Raw genomic sequence first — 25,474 nt, 5'->3', positions numbered from 1 at the left:
GTGTTGACAGCTATGTATATATAATACTGCAATAAATATTATCTGTTTTGAGTATGCCTACTACATGTATTTTTAACCAAGCAATACTTTGAGATTTTGCTATATTGAATCCGCATAGATGAATCCGCTGGATCTGGACAACAGCCACCTATCAGAAATGTGCAGCTTTTGCTATCTGGGTGTTCACAATGTTTCTTTTGTAAAGTTTAGCTGAGCATCAACATTGGCTAGCACAGAACTTCAGCTGCATGGTATGAAGTACAGTAAATCAAAACTTTCAGGGAAAAAAAATAGTAGGATTGTGGAATTTTTTATATGCCTTAAAGCTTTTTAAGCTTTTTCCTTCCTTCCTTCCTTCTTTCCTTCTTTCCTCTCTCTCTCTCTCTCTCTCCTTCCTTCCTTACTTAAGGCCAAGGAGAAAACTTTTGTTATAGAACATATCATGTTAAATAAATTTATAAGTTAAAGAGACCCTTACAAAACAAAGTCTACGATGGGCATGAAATTAAATTAAATTTGCAATTCTGCAAAAAGTTCCTCATAATTCATCAGAAAGATTTTATATTCTCCATGGCAATTCTACATTGTTACTCCCAGTGTGTGTAAAATAAAAAAAACTCTGTGAAAAAAAAAAACCCTCCTCTTAAATGAATGTCCAAATGAAGTTATATACTAATCAATGCAGTGTATTGTAGTTGGACAGCAGCAGACAAGTGAAGATATTAGAATGAGGTATGAATTGGCACTTCATTTCCAACCAACTCAAATAAATAGTGTAATAAACTTAAATAACTTATTTAAATACATTTATTTTGGTTCCTGACTTTGGCAAATCACATTAGATATTCACAAAAGATCAGAATCTTTCATGGCACTTTCACATAAAATACTGTGTTTAAAATATTGTCTATCAGCATGCTTATTTCTCAAGTAGAAAACTTGTCAAAACCTTAATTGAATTTAATTGTAGATACCAAAACAGTCAAGATACCAAACTGTCCCCTTGGAGTTAGTTTTAATTTTGATTTGAGTATGAAAATCTTTATATGATAAAGATTTTTATCCGTGATCACTTTAGAAAAGTTTTAATAAGCCCTTCATATAATTGAATCCATTTTGTCCATATTCCCTCACAGTGTATTTTTCATATCTGTGTTCAACTAATCATATTTTGTTCATTCAATTAGAGGCAAATAAACATGTTATGTTTAGAAGATCAACTTGCCACAATAGCAATAAATGTACACATTTTACAAACCACTAAGTTAATGGAAGTTTTAGCTTTTTTCAGGAAGGTTTTTTTTTTTTTTTTTTGACTTTTAAGAGCTCTGTTGCAGCTAGAAAAAATAATAAAACTTGTGGTTTCACAGAGTAAGCAGATTTTTTATGTGAAATTTTTCCTTTCTATGATCTATCTCAAAAGTGTAAGATTTGAACAGTTCACCAAGTCTCAAAAAAAGAAATACGTTCTTCCTCTTACATTGCTTATATATATATATATAAGCAATATATATATAAGCTGCACATTCTATTAACATTGTTTCTGAATGTAAGTAGAGCCTTTTTTTCTTCCCAGATAGATTATAGATGGCATTATTTGGATATAAAATTTATTATTTCTCTGCCACACAGCTGGTAACACATCAGGAAAAATAAGAATCCCAATCTGGTAAGTGCAGAGATCTGAATTTCAGCTACAGGAAGATTTAATGCAGAGTACTGCATTAGTTCTCTCAGTAATTTATTGACTGTGACAGTATTTTAGGTTATTATTTCAATTAATAGTAGTGTACCTGAGCATTAGAATTAATAGCTTATCATTAAAAATAGAAAATAATTTGATAGCAAAAGTATAAAGTATTAAAGTATATAAAATATGTATTTTTAATAAGATGTTTTTTACTTTTTTAGGGCTTAGTCTGAAGCCTACTTTGACTTTAATTGGTTTTGAATCAGGCCTTTATTTTTCAGATGCTATCTTTCACTTGTATTCCCCAAAGCCTTGTATATATATACATATATATAAATATATATGTACATATATATATATACATGTACATATGTACATGTACATATGTACATATGTATACCATGTATATTCTTAGATATGTCACACTCATTCAGTTCTGTATGTCAATTAATTATTTGTTAGAAAATCTTTTTTTCCCCATCTGTAAGATTTGTGGTCTTTGTTTTATAGCTAATTTTATTAAATGGTGTTATTAAATTAAATACACAATTTTGAACACTTCAGTTTTTGAACAAAGTTCATTTGATAGCAGTGGTAGGCAAATACAGTTTCATTTAGATACAAAGTAATTGGAATTCACTTAAAATTGTGCCAGTTATCTTAGAACATTCCAAAAGTCAAATCTTACCTGCACTAATGCCCATAGAAAAAAAAAATTAGGATTGCACGCTCAGATAATTTAGATAGCAAATTTTACATGCATGTGGGAAGTTCATTATACTGTACATGTATGTGGTGTAGAACCTTAATTATTAACACAGGAGACAGACAGCATTCTCAAAGTCCCTCACTGGAACTTTAGCCCAGAGGCAATTTAATGAGTCAGATAGGGCTCTGGTGGTACCCTTTACAGCTTGGCTCAATCATGCATACATTTATTTTTTTTTTTTCTGTGACTGAAGGAAAAACCTTATGAAGTCCTTAACCTCTTAGGAACTCTTGCAGAAGCCTATTTTTTTTCCCCTCAATCTTCTGTACTAAGACTAGTAACCTGAAAAAGATTCAAAATGTTCTAAAATTCTCATATCATGCTTACCCAATGCTTTGTCATAAGTCACTTTCACTTCTCAAAAGACTTAGATCTCAGTAGGATCACCAGTTCTAATTGCACTTCTGTCTGTTCTAGAAAACAGGCATGTGAATAGTGTAAATAATCACAGAATCACAGAATCACAGAATTTCTAGGTTGGAAGAGACCTCAAGATCATCGAGTCCAACCTCTAACCTAACACTAACAGTCCCCACTAATAAATAATAAAAATAACTAGTTATCACAAATGTTAAAATAATCTCTAAGTATAATTAGTATTTTGTTGTATTGGTCCTATTAGTGTACAACTTCTTGTGGGTGAATCAATAAGAAAAAAAAGAAAGAAAAAAAAGAACCTACTACATTTTTAAGGGCCTAAGTAACTAAATTCCACTGAGTTATATGAGAAATACATACTTACTTGCTTTCTTGAACACATTTTTATAATTAAATAATTTAAGAGCCAGTCTACCTGTTTCTTTGATCCGTTTTATTTTTTCAATTTAATTATAATTCAGTATATACCCAGCTCACAAAAATGATCATATAGTATGCATATATATTTGAAAGAATGTCAAATTTGTTCAGTTTCACAAAATATTTAACATTGTCTCACATTTTTTACTTATTCACCCAGCTGAGTGATTCTTATATATATATATATATATATGTATATGTATATGTGTGTGTATATATATATATATATATATATATAATTCTATTTGTTATAGTTCAGGAAGGATTTATTTTTCTTGTAAATAGAAAAAATTCTCTGCATAGAAGCGTGAACATGTTAGCACATGACTAACATCCTCAAAAGGCTAAAGAAATAGAAAAAGTCTGGCAAGGATGCTAACAAGACAGTAAGACAGCAAGATGATAATAATACAAAGTTCCACGGAACATTTTTTGGTCTTTTATGTATATAAAGTATTCTGTTCTTCTTACTGTTTAAGTAATAGCCTGAAAAACAGAACTTAAAAATGTTCTTGATAAAAGAATATCTTTAAATTCTCACTTCTTGTGAGATTGTGGACCAAGTAATGTCCCCAGAAGGAAATATAATCCTTCCTTTAGTATTACTATAATTCACAAAATCACAGAATCATCTAGGCTGGAAAAGACCTTCAAGGTCATCAAGTTCCACCACCCACCTAACTACCAAGTCCCTAAGCACCATATCCACATGTCTCTTAAATAAACTCCAGGGATGGGGACTGCACCACTTCCCTAGGCAGCCTGTTCCAATGCCTAACCACCCTTTCTGTGAAGAAATACTAACATCCAATCTAAACATCTCCTAGTGCAACTTGTGGCTGTTTCCCCACACCATTATCATTTGTCACCCAAGAAATGAGACAGACACCCTCCTCACTGCAACCTCCTTTCATGCAGCAGTAGAAAGCAATTAGGTCTCCCCTCAGCCTCCTCTTCTCAACCTCAATTCCCTCAGCCACTCCTCTTATCTCTTGTTTTCTAGTCCCTTCACCAGCTTTATTGCTCTCATCTGCACATGCTCAAGCAATTCAATATACTTCTTGTAGTGAGGGGGCCCAAACTGAACACAACAGCAGAGGTGTGGTCTTGCCAGTGCTGTGTACAAGGGGACAATCACTTCCCTAGTGCTTTCCTAATTCCTTCTGATGCAGGCAAGGATGGCACCTGTGCACATTGCTGGCTCCTGTTCAGATGTCTGTCAAGCAACACCTTAGTCTATCAAGTTCCCTTTAGAGGCTGCAGTAGCTGGAATCATCATAAAATGGGTGGAATTTGTTGTGGAGGTAAACTTAGAATTTTATTTAGATTTTTTTTTAGAATTAAAAAAGAGGCTGCTACTTCAGTAGTCTTTTGAGGAAACTGAACAGTTTTCATATGAAACCATTGCAGCCAAATTCAGAAGGAAGTAACTTTTGAAGAATATACATGTTTAAACACGCATTATACTAATTAATCCATTAATTGCACATAATGCTTAATATTATGTCTCTTAAAGGTAATGTTGTGGTGTTTAGCACTGTAAAGATTCAATGACCTGTGGATAAAGTTATTTTCTTAAATTATTATCCTATTCCTGCTGAAGTTACTAGCTTTTAGATGTGCAGAATTAGCCTCCTTCAGCTGAAATGAGGATTACATAGTCTGGTCAGTAACACTGAAGATGACTGAATTATATTAATGGCAAAGTCTTTTACACCATTCCAGTTGATAAGGCAACAGCATGCTTCAATAAATGTAGCAATGGGTAGCAAAATAAAATTCTTTTGAGTACCCTGGGGGTGTTTGGGTTTGCTGTATTATAAATAAGGCATTCATATTACCCTTCTGTGTTTCTGCGGCACAGTGAAGCTAATAAGTGCAACTAATAGAATTGCAAATAAAATTCTATTAAAAATATTTGTTCAGTGACCCTTCCACTTTCAAGAATTTTTGACTTCTTGTAGCTGTTGGTGCTGCTCTACAGTTTCCAGCCATCTTAAATTTTCCCTCTGTTTTGTTTTGTGATACTCTCTTAATTGGCTTTTTGCTCCTGTTTGTTAGCAACTTGTCTTAATGAATTCAATGAAAAGAGTGTGATATTATGTGCTGAATATTTTATGACCTAATTTAAGACATCTTAAAACCAAGGGAGCACAAAATGAGCATCCTGTGGCAGAGGGTGCAAAAATCTACTTCTCTCGCTCACGCTTAGTTGACTTGAACTACAAACTGTCATAGCTTGAAGTAATTTTCAGTGTCTTCATGGTCACAATGGATTGTGACTTTGACTTTTGCTCAGATTCAGAAAATACTTTCCAGAAACTTGCAAGGCTTTATTGTAGTGCTTGCCAAGGTGGGAGTTTTGCTGGCATTCCAGGGACAGTGTTTGTCAACTCAAGAGACTATGCCACAAGAGAGTATGACCAGTGAAGACAAGGCCACTGCACTAACTTTGTTTTCTTAGGAAATGAATTGCAATCTCAAAACAAAGTCCTTAGAAGGTCTGGAGAACAAGTCTTACAAAGAGAGGCTAAGGGAGCTGGGATTGTTCAGCCTGGAAAAGAAGAGGCTCAGGAGCAACCTTATTGCACTTTATAGGTACCTTCAAGGAGGCTGTAGCAAGGTGGGGGTTGGTCTGTTCTCCCATGTGCCTGGTGACAGGATGAGGCTAAAGTTGTGCCAGGGGAGGTTTAGGTTGGATATTAGGAAGAACTTCTTTACTGAGAGGGTTTTGAGGCATTGGAATAGGTTTCCCAGGGAAGTGGTTGAGTCACCATCCCTGGAGGTCTTTAAAAGATGTTTAGATGTAGAGTTTAGTGATATGGTTCAGTGGAGGACTTGTTAGTGTTAGGTCAGAGGTTGGACTAGATGATCTTGGAGGTCTCTTCCAACCTAGATGATTCTGTGATTCTGTGAATTCAATGTGAGATTTCTTGACTACAGTCTCACTGACATTCAGCTTCAGTTGAAAGCAAATACACTTGTGGAAAAACGATTACCATATTATTAAAGAAACATCAGTGGACTTTGGAGTGAAGAACTTTTTTTTTTTTTTTTTTTTGAGACAGAAATAAGATACATGCAAGTAGGATAAGATTTTACTGTCTTTTGAATGAACTCATATTACAACAGTGTGCAAGGATATTACAACATAATTGCTTTGTTAATGGTTGATGGGATTACTTTGTATAGATGTTTTCCTAAGTTTGGATAAATGTAAATGTGTGTAAATGTGAAATAAAGGCCTCTTTATTTTAAAAATTTTGCTCATCACAGGCATATCAATAAATTACTATTCTAATAGAATCACTACTAAAAAGCAAGTTCCTCTAAATGCTGATGTTATCACTAAGAAAGCACAGTGATAAACATCCTACATTTTTGAGTAGTAAGAATCCATTACATCAGTGAGAGTGAATGGGTGTTGCAGACAGCATATGTTCCAAGTATCTCTATCTCCAAAAAATCTCCAAAATGGAGATTTTGCCTAAACATGTTTCAGTGACAAAAAGGTTTTCAAGCATAGCATTCACAGTGCCATTCATCCAGTCTCATCAGTTTTGATCAACCACTGCATTATCCAAACTCAACAACAGTAGTGAAGGCTGTCAATGGAGACATGCTACTCCCTTTCACAGAAACGTAACAATATTAAACTAAGGTATCTTCCACATTTACCCTTATTGCTTATTTAGAAGAAAATCAAAACATGATTTATATATTGTAAATGTCAGCTTAGCATGCTATAACCAAGAAATGGACAGAGCATTGAGAAAGCATCGAAAGGAAATCATAATCAAAATGATGAAAATTTTAATGATTTATGTTTAGTGAAGAGCCTAGTTTTATCCAGCTTCATGTTACCTAACAAGCACAACTCAGCAGATGGTGAATTCAGAAAATCAAATGGATTATATTCAAACAAATGTAAAAGCACATTGAATAGTCATATCAAGGACTGCCACAATTTTAACTTTGCCAAACTGGAAATGACTCCAAGAAAGAAATCCCAAGATGAACTGAGTAGATATGAGACACAGAGACAAAGACTAGAATGGAAGAGAAATGGATTGCACAATGAAGTTCAAGCTTCAATACTTAAAACCAAGGAAAACAGAGTTAGGCAAAGGAGAACACTAGAAAAGAATGTTAAGAACAATAAAAAATGAGGAGAGGCAAAGAATAAGAAAGCAAATAAAACACTGGAAAGCAGTTGTGCCTTGCAGTGTGAAAGCACTGTATGAAAGGATATATGTGGTTATAGACAGAAATGTGGAATAACCCTGAAATCAGTCACTGGTTTCAAAAGCTAAAAAGAAATCATACTGCTCTAATAAACAACGTACATAAATTTTGAAGAACAACCTGCATTCAAGATCAAGAAATTTCACATCCAACATTTATACTGAACATGTTGGTTGAAAACTACTTCACGTTAATGCTCAGTCAATTTCAAAGGTGATTGATAGACCCCAGATATTTGCTAGATCTTTGGTTTGATAGACTAAAATGATTGATAGAGCAAACTGACATTGTAGAATCATTTTATGTTGCATCAAATCTCAACAGTTGTTAATGTCCCTCAGGACAAGATAATAGTTTAACATGAATACTATGAAACGTATTTCCTTGCTTTTTCTCTTATCACTGCTAAGATCTAAAGGATAAATAAGTAGATAGAAACCCAAATATTGTTCATATTATGGACACAACTGAGCAAAAAAGGCAAACACTATTTTGTTTGCAAAATTATGACAAAGCCTTGAAAAGGTAAAAGAGAAGAAATGCTTAATATGGTAGAACAGCTCACCAGTTTCAACAGTCCTGTAAAAGTCCATGGAAACACCATAAACGAGATATTATCAAGGCAAGAAAAAGTACAACTATTCATTTAGCTTAAGAATAGATGGAATCAAAGGTACTCAGGAGAGATTCTTGCCAACACTGAAACATTTCAAATCAAATACATGACTGAGAGTTTCAAAGTGTTTTGTATAAAAAAAGGCCTCTTGGAAACAATAACGGAGATAAACCTCACATAGTTTAAGATATCTGAAAAGAAAACATAGAGGGATATGATGGTTCCCATAGGCTCACTGCTGGTAGACTGTAGCTGTGATAACACCTAAGACAATCTTGTATTTGTTTGAGCAAATATATAAAGTTGGTTTTGAAGAATCCATAAAGTCCCTATTTTTTTTTTTCTTTTCTTTTTTCTTTTTACTGAAGCAAAGATGTTCTCAACAAAACTAGAATCTCAGATATAACTTCCATCAGCTGGTTGTCTCCAAATTCAGCAGAAATTTTGCTTTGACTACCCTGTGACAGCATTAAGTAGAAACCAAGTGGTATGGAGAAATGAGTACAGGCACCAGGAAACAAGGGAAAAAATATTTTTGAGAGTAGAAGATATCAGTATCAGTAATTGTGAATGTAATACAGTTCAATGCAACTGAAGATGCAGTAACAAGTACAGATTGCTATACACTTGCTATGGGGAAAGTTTTTCTCATTGTTGTCCGCCAGTGATCTTTATATTAAATAAATAATAAATAAAAGCTCTGAAAATGATATATCTCCAGATTTTCTAACATTGTAGTTTTTTCCTTTATTAGCCAGTGTTTCTCATTCTGAAATAAATAGACTGAAATAACTGTGAAACTTTCTACCTAAGATTATGTAGAGACAAAAAGAGAATAAACTGAATATTGATAAAAAGCCAGAAAAAAATCCAAATGCAGAAGAAAAGGACAATCTAAAGAAATTCAAGTTGTTCTCAAAATGGAATAATTTATTGGGAAAAAGCTTCTCCTATTTATAAAGATCTTTCAAAGCTTTTCAAAGCTGAAAAGACTTGGTGACATGAATGACAATGACAATGTTTTTTATTGACACATCTTTGGATACTGTTTTTAGTGTTAAACATGAATATACAGCCAATTACCTAAGGTTAGCAATATCTTTGTTGTGGTTTACTACTGGGACTTGCCTTTCCATCACTAATTTAGTATCATAATGGTGCTAAAGCAAAAACTGCAATGCACTCAAATCACAAACATCTGTTATTCAAAATATGTCAAAAGATGTCACCTACATCTCCCTACTTTCCTTTTTTTGTATTGCTCAAACTTTATTGCTAAAAAGGTTGCAGAGCCTGTCAAAGGATGCTGACTTTTTTTTTTTTTTTCACTGAATTTGGACACTGGTGAAGCTATAACTACAGATTATTTTTTCCTTATGTCATTCTACAAAAATTGTAGTCTAAAACACTTACCTAAGTAACTACAAGACACTGTAAGTTAGAGTCTATCAGATTTCAGAGGCGAACTTTTCACTCTGCTGTTTGCAAAATACAGATAGTACAAGGGAGAAAAAAATAAAATGAGTCTCGAAAAAATGTTCTAGTTCAGGCACAGAAAATTGAAGAGCTCATATTTTACTATAAACTTTCTTTTCTTATACCATGATCTTCAACTCTTTCTTCTTTGGTAATCTGTCCTATTTTTGAAGGATCAGAAAATTTACTCTCCTACCAAGCTCCATGCCGAGCTTTCCTCTTACCCTTTCCTGATTGTTAGTATTGTTACAACTTGTTCACGGTAAATACATCAGATTATCTTTCACAGTTTGCTCAAGCTCTTCCACCTCCACAAAGCTGTCAAAGCACTGTTTGAAAAAACACAAATATACAAGTAGAAAATTACCATCTTGACAGAAAGTTTTCATTCTTCATTTGCACAAAAACTTTATACTTTACTTTGATGCTGATTTAAAGATCAAAGCCAAAATTTCTTTAAGTGGTATATTCTTTATTGCAGCGCTGGATGCACGGGGGATCCTTCCGCCTATCGTGCATGTTCGAAGTGACAAAATATCTCATATTTATACAGCGAAACAATGAATATTCAATTAGCACGCATACATATTCATTACATAACCCCGCCTACCCTCGCTTCGTATGCTAATTAGCTTATCAGTCCTTGCGCTTGCGCAAAGCCTTCCAAGAATTGTGGGCCGGGGTCTCCAGGATGTGGGCAGTGGTCTTTGGGAGGAAGGCCGTAGGTCTTCCTCGTAATGCACTTTTCACCTTTGCTTAATCAGTTGTTTTCCAAGCTGTAAAAATGCTGAGTTGGCTTTCAGTTTAACTGAGGGTCGGCAGATAACAGGAAGTCTCAGTTAACAAGACAAGACAATTGACTCAAGTTATCTCAAGTCTCAGCCTGACTGAGGGTTAACAGATACTCGGATGTTTTCAAATAACAAGATGCTTAAACATAACAAAAGGTCTACAGATAACAAGATGTCGTTTACTTTGTCCTTGCTAACTTTTAACCACAAGTTTTATTCTATCCTAAAGTGAGTTTATACTATATCAATGCAAACACCAAACTTATCTTATAAATCGGATATTTAAGACAATTTCAAATAAATTAATCTTTAATGCCCAAACAATATATATTTTCCAGAAAATGAGCCATCTTTTGCACATGGGCAGCAGATAAAGTTCATGCGTGTTAAAGAATAAAGATCTTTGAAAAAAAAAAAAATTTTTTTTTTCTCCTTACCCTCCACTTCAGGCCAGAAAATGCAAGTAAGTCATTTGGAAGATGGGTAAATAAATTGTCTCAGAAACAAGTTTCATACTTCAGCTCTTACACCTGGAAACCTTGCAGTACTTCCTTTTTTATGCTATTATTCCTTTATTTCTAGTTCTAACAATTATACTTTACAAATGTTATATATGGAGTGGTAATTCGTGTCGAGAAAATGGTTGATATTAATAAAGAAGGGAGTGTGGCCATGGGGTTTGGAAAGCCCCGTGGTTGCGATAACATTAGACTCTTAACGATGAGGCCATCAGGAATGTAAAAGAGTTTAGAGGGAACAAAGAAGGGTGATTCAGGAGACTCCGTGCAGTCTCGGGTTGCTTGTTCTCCAGCCGTTAAGGCATGGAAGTTTCTGGGTGTTTGCTGCTATTGTTATATTCAAATGTTGTTATATTCAAAGCTGTTTGACCGTTGTTTTGAAAAAAACTGCTGTGGGGAGAACGGTATAAGAGGGGAGCCTGCCCTCAAGATAAATAAATAAATAAATAAATAAATAAATAAATAAATAAATAAATAAATAAATAAATAAATAAATAAATAAATAAAAATAAATAAATAAATAAATAAAAAATAATAATAAAAAAAAGGCAACACGATGAAGTTACGTCGTCAATAAAGAAGCAGAAAGAAGGAATGAAAAGGAACAGGCTGGCAGAACGGAGACCAGGACGGGAACAGGCACTTTGATCGCCTCATGAAGATAGGTTCAGCCAAACTCAGCAAACCGCTCAGAGAAGCTCATACAGAAAGTCGCTGGAAATAGGCACACCGGAGCTGGAGAGAAGCTCGAGCTGAGAGAAGCAGACCTGTGCACACAACTGCCTCTCGCTGCTAAGCAGCTGCGCATTATGGGGAATCATACGTCCTTAGAAACAAAGACTGTCCTGGTAACCTTACAGCTTATTCTCCTTGTTAACAATCGGACAGTTTATGATCCTGAAACATGAGACCAAACTGAGGTCAAGGTGTGGGACTCTGCAACTAAAAACGGCAAGGTTGCAGTGGGATTGCTCGGCACCTGGCGAGCAGTCTCTGAGGCCTTAAAGAGCCCTGTGGGACCACAGTCAGAAACGTGTGGTTTGCCAGACAGTGAGGGAGCTGCGGGCTCCTTTACTGATCCGACTGCTACGCCATGGGCCCCTCTGCTGCTACAGCCATCGCAGGCCTTTGCTGTTACGCCCCCTGCTGACCTGGACGTGCCTTTTGACCCAGGCCCAATTGGCCTTGAAAAGGAGATGGATATGCTTTTCTTCAATCCAGGAAGAAAGGGATGCATAAGGCCTGAAGACCGAGTTGCTTGACAACTTAAAGCAAGATATATTGTTCAAAAGGAATGGAAAATGGAGACTGTTAAGTCATGGAACTTAAAGGATTGTTTGTTACCTTTCCTGATTGTATGTATGTGTAGGCATACTCATGTTTAGTATGTAAAGCAATGTTCTATATATTTAGAATGTTTGATGTTTGTGTGTGCGTGTTGGTGGAGCGTAGACTCCCTGCACACCCAGCGCTGTTTACTTACCTTTTATAGCTTTTATACCTTTTATAGCTTTTATAGCTTTTATACGTTTTATAAGTATAAATATTACTAAATTCAGATTGAGATGAGATTTCATTTATAACACAAAGATTCCTGATGATGCTTATTGATTTCTGTTATTGCTGATCAGAACTTTTGGTTTTCATTAGTGTTTATCCTAGTTCCATAAACAATTGCATTCCATTTGACTCAATTGTCCTACAAATCCAGTTTGCTACCTCAGTTCTTTGTCAGCTGTGCATTATGAAAGTGTTCCTGGTTTTCCCAGTAACAATGGCTGCATTTCAGTAGTTGATAAACAGGTCCTCATTCATGCAATTTAAAAAGCATTCCGATGGCTCTTAATTAATAATAGAATCATAGAATCATAGAATCATAGAATATCCTGAGTTGGAAGGGACCCTTAAGGATCATCAAGTCCAACTCTTGACACCGCACAGGTCTATCCAAAAGTTCAGACCATGTGACTAAGCGCACAGTCCAATCTCTTCTTAAATTCAGTCAGGCTCGGTGCAGTGACCACTTCCCTGGGGAGCCTGTTCCAGTGTGCAACCACTCTCTCTGTGAAGAACTTCCTCCTGATGTCAAGCCTAAACTTCCCCTGCCTCAGCTTAACCCCGTTCCCGCGGGTCCTGTCGCTGATGTTAAGGGAGAAAAGGTCTCCTGCCTCTCGACACCCCCTTACGAGGAAGTTGTAGACTGCGATGAGGTCTCCCCTCAGCCTCCTCTTCTCCAGGCTGAACAGGCCCAGTGACCTCAGCCGTTCCTCGTACGTCTTCCCTTCCAGGCCTTTCACCATCTTCGTAGCCCTCCTCTGGACACTCTCCAACAGTTTCATGTCCTTTTTATACTGTGGTGCCCAGAACTGCATGCAGTACTCGAGGTCAGGCCGCACCAGCGCAGAGTAGAGCGGGACAATCACCTCCCTCGACCTACTAGCGATGCCGTGCTTGATGCACCCCAGGACACGGTTGGCCCTCCTGGCTGCCAGGGCACACTGCTGGCTCATATTCAACTTGCTGTCTACCACGACCCCCAGATCCCTCTCTTCTAGGCTGCTCTCCAGCGTCTCATCGCCCAGTCTGTACGCGCAGCCAGGGTTTCCCCGTCCCAGGTGCAGGACCCGGCACTTGCTCTTATTGAACTTCATGCGGTTAGCGATCGCCCAGCTCTCCAACCTATCCAGATCCCTCTGCAAGGCCTTTCCACCCTCATTCGAGTCCACAACTCCTCCAAGTTTGGTGTCATCGGCAAACTTGCTCAAAATGCCTTCTATTCCTACATCCAGATCGTTTATAAAAATATTGAAAAGTACCGGCCCTAAAATGGAGCCTTGAGGGACCCCACTAGTGACCGCCCGCCAGCCTGACGCTGCGCCATTCACCATAACCCTTTGGGCCCTGCCCGTTAGCCAATTGCTCACCCATCGTATGATGTTTTTATTTAGCTGTATGGTGGACATTTTGTCCAGTAGGATCCTATGGGAAACCGTGTCAAAAGCCTTGCTGAAGTCCAAAAAAATCACATCAGCTGGTTTCCCTTGGTCCACCATACGGGTGATCTTATCATAAAAGGAAATCAGGTTAGTTAGGCAGGACCTACCCTTCACAAACCCATGCTGGCTGGGACCAATGACTGCTTTGTCCCCCAGGTGCGCCTCAATACGTTCAAGAACCATCTTCTCCATGATTTTACCAGGCACTGACGTGAGACTGACAGGCCTGTAATTGCTAGGGTCTTCTTTCTGACCCTTCTTGAAAATCGGCACAACATTTGCTAGCTTCCAGTCTACCGGGACCTCTCCAGACTCCCAGGATCGTTGAAAAATAATTGAGAGAGGTTCCGCGATGACGTCCGCCAGCTCCTTCAGCACCCGGGGATGAATCCCATCCGGACCCATGGACTTGTAGGGATCCAGGTGGAGTAGCAAATCCCGCACACGTTCAGGGTCGGTTGGGAGTTTGTCATCCCCACCGTCCCGGTCCTCCAGCTCAGGGCACGCTGGGTCCCAAAGCCCATCATCGGCATTGAAGACAGAGGCAAAGAAGGCGTTAAGCGTCTCTGCTTTGCCTATGTCATGGTCTGTGAGAAGACCTTCCCTATCAAGGAGCGGCCCTATGTATTCTTTAGTTCTCCTTTTTCCATTCACATATCTAAAAAAACCCTTTTTATTTTCTCTCACAGACACAGCCAGCTTCAACTCTAGGTGTGCTTTAGCCACACGAATTTTCTTCCTACAAACACGAACAGCATCCCTGTATTCTTTCCATGTCACCTGGCCCTCCTTCCAGTAGCGAAACACTCTCTGTTTCCGCCTAATCTCCATAACAATGTTCCTGGTCAGCCACGCCGGCCTCCTGCCACGCCTGCCTGACTTGCGGTATTTAGGAATTGCCTGATCTTGTGCTTCTAGGAGGCATCGCTTAAAGAGTGACCAGCACTGGTGGACATCAAGGCCTTCAAGAGCAGCTTCCCAGGGGACCTTGCTGACTAGTTCCCCGAGCAGCCTGAAGTCCGCCTTCCCCATATCTAGGGATGAGGTTTTGGTGGCACTTTTCCTTCTGTCACCGTAAATTTTGAACTCAACCACTTCATGGTCGCTATGACCGAGGCGGCTACCAATCACCACATCTCCCACCAGACCCTCTCTGTTTTCTAGCAACAGGTCAAGGAGGGCGCCTTTCCTAGTTGGCTCCGTTAGCACCTGCACCAAGAAGTTATCATCTAGGTGCTTCATGAACTTCCTGGACTTGCTCGTGTCAGCCGTGTGGCACTCCCAGTTAACGTCTGGCAAGTTGAAGTCCCCCATAAGGACAAGGGGAGTTAATCTCGAGGCCTCTCTTAGTTCTGTAAAGAATAAGTTATCGGCGCTATCGTCCTGGCCAGGCGGTCTGTAATAGACTCCCACAACGACATCCCCTTTATTCGTTCGTCCCTTGATCCTTACCCAGAGGCTCTCAACTTTGCCATCGCCGACCTGGAGTTCCACACAGTCCAGCCCCTGCTTCACATACATCGCCACCCCACCACCTCGCCTACCCTGCCTGTCCCTCCTGAAGAGCCTGTAACCGTCTATCGCAACACCCCAGTCACAGGACTCATCCCACCAGGTTTCGCTTATGCCGATGATGTCGTAGTTGCGGGACTGGGCCAGGACTTCTAGCTCATCCATTTTATTCCTCATACTGCGTGCGTTCGTGTAGAAGCATTTCAGGTGCGTCTCCTTACACTCAGCACCTTGTGGATCTAACCGAAGGACCCCACTGGCACACAGCCCCTCTGATTCTAGTGTACTTAGGTCTTCACCGGTGTGCCTGGTTTTAGCCCCTTCCCCCTTCGACTCTAGTTTAAAGCCCTATCTATCAGCCCTGCCAACTCCTGACCAAAGATCCTTACCCCTCTCCGAGAGAGGCCCATCCCATTCGGTGCCATCAGGCCCGGCGTAGCATAGACCTTCCCGTGGTCAAAGAACCCAAAGTTCTGCCGGTCACACCAGTCTCGAAGCCACGAGTTTATGCGAACAGCACGCCTTTCAGCTTCGATCCCCCCTATCGGAAGGACAGAGGCAAACACAACCTGCACGCCTGAACCTCTAAGTTGTCGCCCCAAATCCCTAAAGTCTCTTTTGATCGCCTCCGGACTTCTTTTTGCTACTTCATCGCTACCAGCCTGAAAGACCAGTAGCGGGTAGTAGTCAGTGGGCCGTACCAGGCACTTGACTTTCTTGGCAACGTCCCTGACCTTGGCCCCAGGGAGGCAGCAGACTTCCCTACGGGTAGGGTCAGGCCGACAAATAGGGCCCTCTGTTCCCCTAAGGACAGAGTCTCCCACAACAATCACCCTCCTGTCTTTCTTGGTGGAGGCAGTCCTGATGCGTGGAGTCGACCTCCTCGCCCTAGGCATCCTCCTGGGTACACTTTCTATCTCTTCCTCAGTTGCTGGTCTCTCAGTCTCCAGGGCCTCAAACCTGTTTTGTAAGGGCACCTGGCAAGGTGGGGCTGGAAGGGGAGGGCATCGCCTGCCATGTCGAGCAGGGACCAGTTTCCATTCCTCCTCAACTCCCAGATCCCCTCCCTCTGCCCGATGGCAACAGGGCAGGGGGTCCACCCCCATTTGGGGTGTCTCACCCCGGTACCTCTCCTTGAGGCCCTGTAGGGAGTTGCTCCACCAGTCTATCTCCCGCTCACACTCCCTGATGGCCCTCAAATATATATAATAATAATATAATAATTAATATAATATAATTATTAATATTAATATTAATAATTAATATAATAACTAATAATAATAATAAAAGCTTTGTTAATAATTCTACATGCATATAGCACATTACAGCCATCAATTCACATTACTTGCTCAGTAGTGGCACTTGGAGAATGGTGTATACTGTATGTTTAACTGTGCAATTGTTGTGCATGCTATCTAATCAGCTAGATTTTAAAGGGGTCACACTGTTGCTACAAAGAGGGAGAGCTTTATCTTCCAGCTGGCTTATCCTCCTAGCACTTATCCTCTAGTTAGCTCTTTTTCAGTTTCTATCCCTTTGAAAGGTTTAGAGAAAACACTTCAAAGTGTTGTTTTTCAAAGGTGTGGTACTTCAGATAAACTCCCCTCCAGTCTGACCCTCTCTTCGTATTTCCCATCTCATGCACATTCACATTCAGCTTTCTCTTCACTAGTTTGTTGCTGTTACATTCAGGAACCAAGCCTGAGGCTGACTTCCCATGTAAAATCAAAATATTTATAAAAAATGAAAATGAAAAAAGTGAAAAAAAAAAAAAAAAGATACTATAATCTTTCATTTAGCAGCTTCACAGTACTTCAGTTTTACTGAACTCACTGTAGAATGAGCAGATTGACCAAGAGGATTCAAAATTAAAAGTTAATTAAGTGCACTTAATCCATTCAATAATTGACAATTTTTTCAATAGACCATTAAAATAGATGCCTAATTTAAACTTTTTTCCGAAGCACCTAAAGAAATTAAATCTCAATAAATATTTTGCTACTTATCTCTGTGGCTATACCTGTCTGTCGTCTGTCTAATGTGTAGATTTTTTTCTAGGCATGTGCAACACATTGTCTTGCCCTTTCATTTGGTTGAATGGGTTCTTTGTGATAAATATGTGAGGCAGTCCAAAGTACATAAGTAATGTAGAGTCTACTGATTGCCATGTAGCATAGCTCTATTCCCAAGTAATAAACTATGGGAAGTCTCATATCAAGTACAAACTCCGCCAGTGCAGGTTAAGTGGCCTACAATTTCACTTCCTACGCTATTTTCAGAGTTCATATTTTCCTTGTATTTTTTTAAAGCCCCAGCAAGAAAAATGGCCTTCCTCACAGTCAGTTACCAAACATTATGATGAAAAAAATAATGCAATGACAAAATAATTGTTCATCACTGTTCTTGTTAATTTTCCCTTGGTTTTCTAGCCAACTCAAGTGTATTACACATGACATCTGATGTAGGATTAGTGTCATCAGGGGCTGGTCATTGAGACTGGTAAGCTATTCTGTAAAGCACCTCAGCTTCTATAGTGACACGCACAATGTTAAAAAAAAAAAAAAAAAAAAAAAAAAGGTCATGCTGACCCTAGCAGGCTCCTTAGCATGCACTAACTTGGCACTGTGTCATCGCTGCCACCTGCTCATTCACTGGCAGAAAGAACAAGATGATGTGTTTTGGCAAACAGACTTCCAGAAGCTCAATCACTCACATGGCAACGAAAGCAGAAGGGAACGAACACTCATGAGAAATTGTTCCTGAGGGAACATCCTGCATGACTGCCAGGACTGCTAGCCCGTCATTCCATCCAACATCCCTTCTCTTCTCCATCTGCAGAATCATGATACTCTGTACCTCTGGTTGGCCTTGTGTACTCTCGTAGATGATATATTTGAAAACTTGAGTAGGTTCAGAATAATAGTACTGGAAAGTGTACTGCTCATTGGCTAACTTCCACATCACACTTCCAAAGACTGTGATAACTTGACTTAGTGACATGGGATATTTAAAGAAGGATATGCAGCAATGACAGCAGAACCACTGCTGTTTTAATACAATTTACAAGCTAGTACCATTTGTGTTTTGTACTCTTGTATACACTTCCTTATGACAAATGTGTTAAAAAAAATATAATAGGCAGAAGTAAACACTATCACAGAGAAAAAAAAAAGTATTAAGAAATAAATGTTGGCTTTTCTAAATATCATTCCTTCTGGGATTTGCTTTCCTTTAAGAAACCATAGTATGATCTAAATAAATTGCTGCAATTATGGCTCTGATTCAGAAAAGCACTTCAACACATATTTAACGCAAGCATGAACTTGGCATGTATACTCCTGAGTGCTGGATTATGATGGTATTGCTGTAACTGAAGATAGGACCCCCCTAACTTATATTCAGTACACAGCAAAAATAAAACTTTTAGAAGTCAGATCAACAAAATAAGTCAACTTTTGACTCAATATAGACTCAATACATATAGTATATATATATATAGTATGTAGTATATATACTATATAGTATAGATAGAGTATAGACTCAATATAGTAAGTATAGACTCTGCAACTGAGTCCACAACACTGTTTATCCCAGCTTTTATTTGACTGATCTTGAAATAGCCATTTTACTTTGGCAAGTACTAACTAGTTTTTTCAACTGAACACTAACTACTAGGTGTCCTTGAAAGGAAATATATATATTTATATATCCATCTTAAGCACTCATTTATTTCATAAAAAAAAAAAAAAAAAAAAAAAAACAAAAACAATTCAGCCTTAAACCAGCCACCAGATTTTTTTTTTTATTTTTTTTTGGAATGAAATTAACTAATAAGACCAATAGAATATGGCCAGCATAGGCAACCATGTGGAAGACTGAAATTTTAATCATACATGATAAAAGTAACTGGCAAATGAATATTTGTTTATAGTCCAGCAGATCTACCTATCTTATTAGGAAAAATAAAACAAAAATGAACTTTACAACAACAGCTTAAATCAGGACCATTTTAATATTTTTCAACTTTGATCTTAAGGCACAGTTAGCTAGCTTCACCATTAAGCGCTCTAAGTCCCTGTTAGCTGAAAGAACTGTTTTCTTTGCTTTCTTCCAATGCTGATGTTCAGTCCTGCAAACAGTATTATACATAGATGGAACTGAAGGAAGATCAGAAATTTTTACCTCCTTCTACTTATTTCTTCTCATCTTTTCTTACACCAAAGAACCAGCTGCTTTTCAAGGAAGAAGATTCAGTGAGTTCTTTTCCCTTACTGAAAACAAGCTCAGTATTGTTTTGCCTTTTTTTTTTTTCCCCCTTAGAGAGACTTCTAAGGGAAGTAAGGACTTTCCACTGCAGAAATCAACACATTAAACATCTGTAAACTCTTCTTGTCTGGTCTAGCTATTTTCTTCATGTTCTGTAAATTTGAATAGGCAACAGTCAAGAAGGCAGTATGCCATAGCGGGGCAGGACCCTGTGGAAAAAAAATAATGCAAAAGAGGTAAGGAAGAAGCAAGTAAAGGTACAATCTAGCAGAGGTTTTGAAGGCATGGAGGCAACAGAAATACTGAGAAAAAAAAAAAAAAGTTAGAGGTAAGTGTCCAAAGTCTGGATAAGGGCTTTAGGCTGCAGCATTTAAACTGCTTCTCAGCAGTAGCTTTGTTTTTATTGCAGAATGTTGTTTCCCCATCTTGACTTTTAAACTTTTGGATTTTGACAGCACTATGAGGTAAAGGTCTTCTATGACTCATTAACTTCCCATGTTCTACTCTCCACTCTTATGTTTAAAGTTTAAGAATTAATGTGGCAGCAAAACCACAGTAACAACACCATGATTTATGGCTAAAGACTATTGAATAACTTCACATTTGAGTAGGCATTGGGATTTGAGAGAATCCTTATAAATAATATTGAACAGTTAGAGCACATATATAAAAAATACAAAAGCCAAGAATGTAAATGCCATGTGATGCCTTGTACGTGAGGCTATATAGGAAACAATGTTCTTTATGCAGATTCTAGATCAGAGTCTGATCTCACCTATGATCATATAATCCTATTTAATCCCTCTGATTTTTAAAAACTACAATTAATATTGATGTGTATAAGAAAGAAATCTGATGAAAATGACACATTGTGTGTTATATCACTTCCTGTTCCTGTGCTAAAACTACAAATTGTTATAACTAGTGTACCATGAATATTGTAACTGCTGCTGCAAAGGTCTAACTGTGTCTGTCATCTGTCACTTCTTTACCCATTTTATGAGACAATCAATAAGACTCTTCATGTTGTTCCTTTTTATGGATCATTGAGCTCTTATCAAACACTCAGTGAACTATAGATTAATGGACAAACTGGGGAGTATTAGTATTAGCTTATACTCACCTTGAGTCCTTGTGAACAATAACACTTTAAAATACAGCTTTGCAGAGGTTTAATGCTAAGTTGTGGAATGTATATGGAATTTCAGAGGTTTCTCAGCATCATCAGTTATTCATCTGAAGTGTCGTGGTCCCCGTAAAATCTGCAATTAAAATTAAATGTAAAACAGAATTTTAGCTTTTTTATATGTTAAACTGGGATTTTTTGTTCCACTTAAATATCAGTGCAGAAATACAAGTGGGATCCATTAAAGCACACATTTTATTTGGCTAAAAAGATTATATGTTGCCAACTAAGTGTTTTTATTTATTCATTCATCTGGTTGCAAATGAAGTAAATTTAATTTGGTCTGCCCAAAGTCAAGACAAACTGGAATTTTTATCCATAACTATAATTTTCTTTTATTAGTTGAGCTTTTCTACCTTCAATCCTTCTAGACTCCTGCAGTCTTCATTAACCTCCACATTTATGTTCCCAGCAAAGACTGCAACATTTTCTTTGAGAGACTTTCACATTTTCTCTAGCTGCTGATGAAGATAAATCCCAGCAGTTGTAAGACAGGTAATAAATTTAGATATATATGAAAGTAGGAGACATTACTCATTTTTCTAGAACTTACAAAAAGCTCAGTCTTTATTCTTTGTACTTTTGCTTTTTCAGTGCAACAATTTAAATATCTCTTCTTGTTAACATCAGTAGTCTATAAGCCTATTTTCTGTATACATGTGTATGATTGTACCTGAAACTACTTTAAACAAGGCCCTGTCTCTCTACTGTATTTTTTTCTTTTCTTTTCTTTTCCTTTTCTTTTCTTTTATTTGGTACCATCTTAGTAAGGTTTAATTCACCCACTTTTTTTTTTTTTTTTTTTTTTTTTACATTTTCACACAATTGGCTTGCTTCCTCATTCTTCTTCAGTAAAGCTGCAGTATAGAGACACCTGCTGGGAAATGAATGAACAGAAACAAATGCAAATATCCATCCTAATAAAAACAATAAAAATAACACTAATAATGTAATTCTTTTTTACAGCTTTTAAGCTGGAAAGTATTGTTTAACCTTATTTTATTTGCTATTTTCCATTTATATACAAACCCTATTAACTTGGTACAGAAACATTATAGACATACAAGTTCAATTTGAACATTAAATCTGAAGAAGTTACAACAGAAGTACAGAAGTTACAACAGAAGGGACAGAAATCCCTGTCCAAGGGATTTCACATCTTTCCACATATTTTGACCTTTAACTATTAATCACAAGGAATCTTTGTGATTAGGCCCAGGAATAAGCAATGCCTTGTGCTAAATTCTGTGCGTACCTTTCAGAAGTTTAATTATTTAGGGAAATCAAGTCCTAGATCTAATGATGTTAAATAGGGTGCTTAAAAAAAAAAAAAAAAAAAAGAAAAAAAAAAAGTATATGACAATATAAAAAAACTAGGAAGCATGTAACTAGGAAGCATGAAACTCATGCAGTCCAGCATGTTCACACAAATGAATAGTTAGTGTTTCATTTCAATCTTACATTGAAACTTTTCTCTCACATTTGATCATAATCCCTTATTCATCATAATATTCAACAAAGTCTTAATTACTCACAAAAGCCAGGTTAACATATTTGGCTAATAATTATATTATTTTATTTTATATTATTTTATAATATAAATATAAAATATAAATATAAATATATTTATTTTATATTATTTTATAAAAATTTTACTCATTATATCCTATGTTATCTACTGGATATCTCATTTATTTAGGCACCTAATAATAATTTTTTTTTCCCTTTTTACTCTTTTCTGTAGTTTTTGTTGCAATTTACAAGAAAATAGTTTTCTATTCTGCTTCAAAAATCCCCTGAGAATATGTGTTGTAGCACATGCTCCAAAACCTTGCTTACGAGTTAATGCATTCCTAAAAAAAAAAGTCATTCTAGCAGTTAATATTTTATGAATAATTTCCTAAAAAAAACAACAACAAAAACTTAAAAACATATTAACATGAAAATTATTCATTTTTTTTCCTTTTCTCCAATAGTGTAAACAACATTTTCCAAATGATCACACTCAGAAAGAAATTCACTAAAGTACTTTTAAGCTGTTATGTTTTGTTCTTGGCTTGAGGCACCTTGCTACAGGTGGGAATCACAGCACTCAAAGTGGTGTGATTCCACATTCTAGGAATGACAATTGAGGGAGATTCACCATATATGTCAACTAATTCAATCCAGTTTCATTCTGCCTCCAGATTTCAGAATAATTGTTTCAATGCTCCCGTTCATCCTCTGCTTTCTAAGGAAATATAGGGCTGGGGAGGATGGGGCACTTGAGAGTAGCATGTTTATATATTATTAATTTGGCCCAGTAAGAATATGAACAAAAGGAAATTTTCTACTATAAATGAAAAACAAAACAAAACAAAACAAAACAAAAACAAGTTTTCACTACAAAAGTTGCATGAAAGGTTGTAATCCAGCTCTGTACTTTCTGCTATTTATTAGCTTCTGAAAGTTTCTGAAACCATTTTCCAAGAGCACACTTTTGGTATCAGTCACTTAAATGAAAGAGTTCAGAAGTTTTGTATACCATTTAATCACATCCTTTGCAACTTCCTTCTAAACTTATACATATACCTTATTCTGTTTATTCCTGCTCAGTTTCTTCATCTTTTCTATGACTTGCTCTTTTGACTCCATAATTCTTAATACCTAATAAACACCCGTGAAAAAGATTATATTGTTATTCCTTCAACAATTTCTATGGTGAACTGTAGTGAGGACCTGTTGCCGACGGAAGGAAGACCCAGACGCTCAATATGAGTGAACAGTGAACTTCAACTTTAATGGATAGCTCAGTCGTCTTTTTGAACAATCTAGTTTGAACATAATCAACTCATACATATTGCAGAAACTAAGCTCAGGATTGGTTAACACTGCCCGGGCTTTTAGTCTGGTCCTCCTTCTTTTGGCTACCTGTCCCACCTTAGGGACTTTCCCGATGGCCCAAGGGCATCGTGTCCTTGAGCCTGATTGGCTCTCAGCCAGCTGCATAAGTGCCAAGGCTCATGTGAGTTGAGTACGGTGCTTCACCAGCCCATTGTCTCCCAACTGCTCAACATTCACATGTCCTGCCTCACTTAACGATTCCTCCACAAGGACCAGAGCAAACAAATCATTCGTCACCCAACAGAGTATTTGATGAATAAATACTTTTTCCCATAATGTGAGATGTGGTACTATTACCTTTGGGGCTGATTTTCACCCAGTAATATTCAGTTATTCAGTCTATACATATATGAGTTAGACATTCTGCTTCACCTTTTTTTTGTTAAGCTTCTCATATTTGGCATACTTTATCAACATTATATATATACACATATATAAACACATATTTATATGTTTTCAGATTGTTTGTCTGCTACTTAATTCATTTGCATGACACTCCAGTATCTTTCATAGTGTGTAGCTCTTTGATATCAGTCTACCTACTCATAACTGTTGTATAATTTTTGTTAGGTTGCATTGACAGCTACAGTCTTACATGTGTCTTAGTGACAGCCTAAGTAGAATTCTGAATTCAAAACATATTCTCTTGTCAACTTTACTTCAGAGTGTAGTTTAAATAGACTCCATAGACAATGTCACTTTCTTCAGTCAGTAATTTGAAGCAGAACCTCTATTTTCTTGTTTGATATTTCCCTTTCCAAAAACTTCCTTGTTGGCAAATGTAGTTTCATCTCAGTACCTTGAGACCTTGGAATTCATCCTGTCTAGCATTTGAACAAGAAATGAAGGGCACAAAACAACCTTCCTAAAGGCTCTGAATGTGATATAGTATAAACTCACTTTAGGATAGAATAAAACTTGTGGTTAAAAGTTAGCAAGGACAAAGTAAACGACATCTTGTTATCTGTAGACCTTTTGTTATGTTTAAGCATCTTGTTATTTGAAAACATCCCAGTATCTGTTAACCCTCAGTCAGGCTGAGACTTGAGATAACTTGAGTCAATTGTCTTGTCTTGTTAACTGAGACTTCCTGTTATCTGCCGACCCTCAGTTAAACTGAAAGCCAGCTCAGCATTTTTACAGCTTGGAAAACAACTGATTAAGCAAAGGTGAAAAGTGCATTACGAGGAAGACCTACAGCCTTCCTCCCAAAGACCACTGCCCACATCCTGGAGACCCCGGCCCACAATTCTTGGAAGGCTTTGCGCAAGCGCAAGGACTGATAAGCTAATTAGCATACGAAGCGAGGGTAGGCGGGGTTAGGTAATGAATATGTATGCGTGCTAATTGAATATTCATTGTTTCGCTGTATAAATATGAGATATTTTGTCACTTCGAACATGCACGATAGGCGGAAGGATCCCCCGTGCATCCAGCGCTGCAATAAAGAATATACCACTTAAAGAAATTTTGGCTTTGATCTTTAAATCAATGTGTATATATATTTTTAAATAATCTGAATTTAGTTTCATTAGAAGCTTGGTAGTTATTGTCTTCATTCTGAGAAGATATTTAGACTCTATGTACAGTTGAAAAATACATATACATATATAAATATGTATATATATATAAATGCATATATATTAAAAATGTTTTTACATATGTATGTATTAGAATGTGTATGTGCATATATATATATGTATATATATATAAATTCTAACCATATAA

At 37.2% G+C, this 25,474-nt stretch overlaps 1 long non-coding RNA gene across 1 annotated transcript in view; it reads left to right on the top strand.

The window, feature by feature from the left end:
* The window catches only part of LOC137858183 (uncharacterized), a 35,723-nt gene extending 26,806 nt beyond the window's left edge, over positions 1-8,917 (top strand). Inside the window, exon 3 of the long non-coding RNA XR_011097554.1 lies at positions 8,487-8,917. This is a non-coding gene — a long non-coding RNA (uncharacterized lncRNA). The remainder of the gene's footprint in view (positions 1-8,486) is intronic.
* The last annotated feature ends 16,557 nt before the right edge of the window (positions 8,918-25,474 follow it).

The sequence above is a fragment of the Anas acuta genome, chromosome 5 (assembly GCF_963932015.1).
Source record: "Anas acuta chromosome 5, bAnaAcu1.1, whole genome shotgun sequence".
NCBI classification, from domain to species: domain Eukaryota; kingdom Metazoa; phylum Chordata; class Aves; order Anseriformes; family Anatidae; genus Anas; species Anas acuta.
Note: the sequence above shows the minus strand (reverse complement) of the source record. Positions and strands in the feature narration are given on the sequence as shown.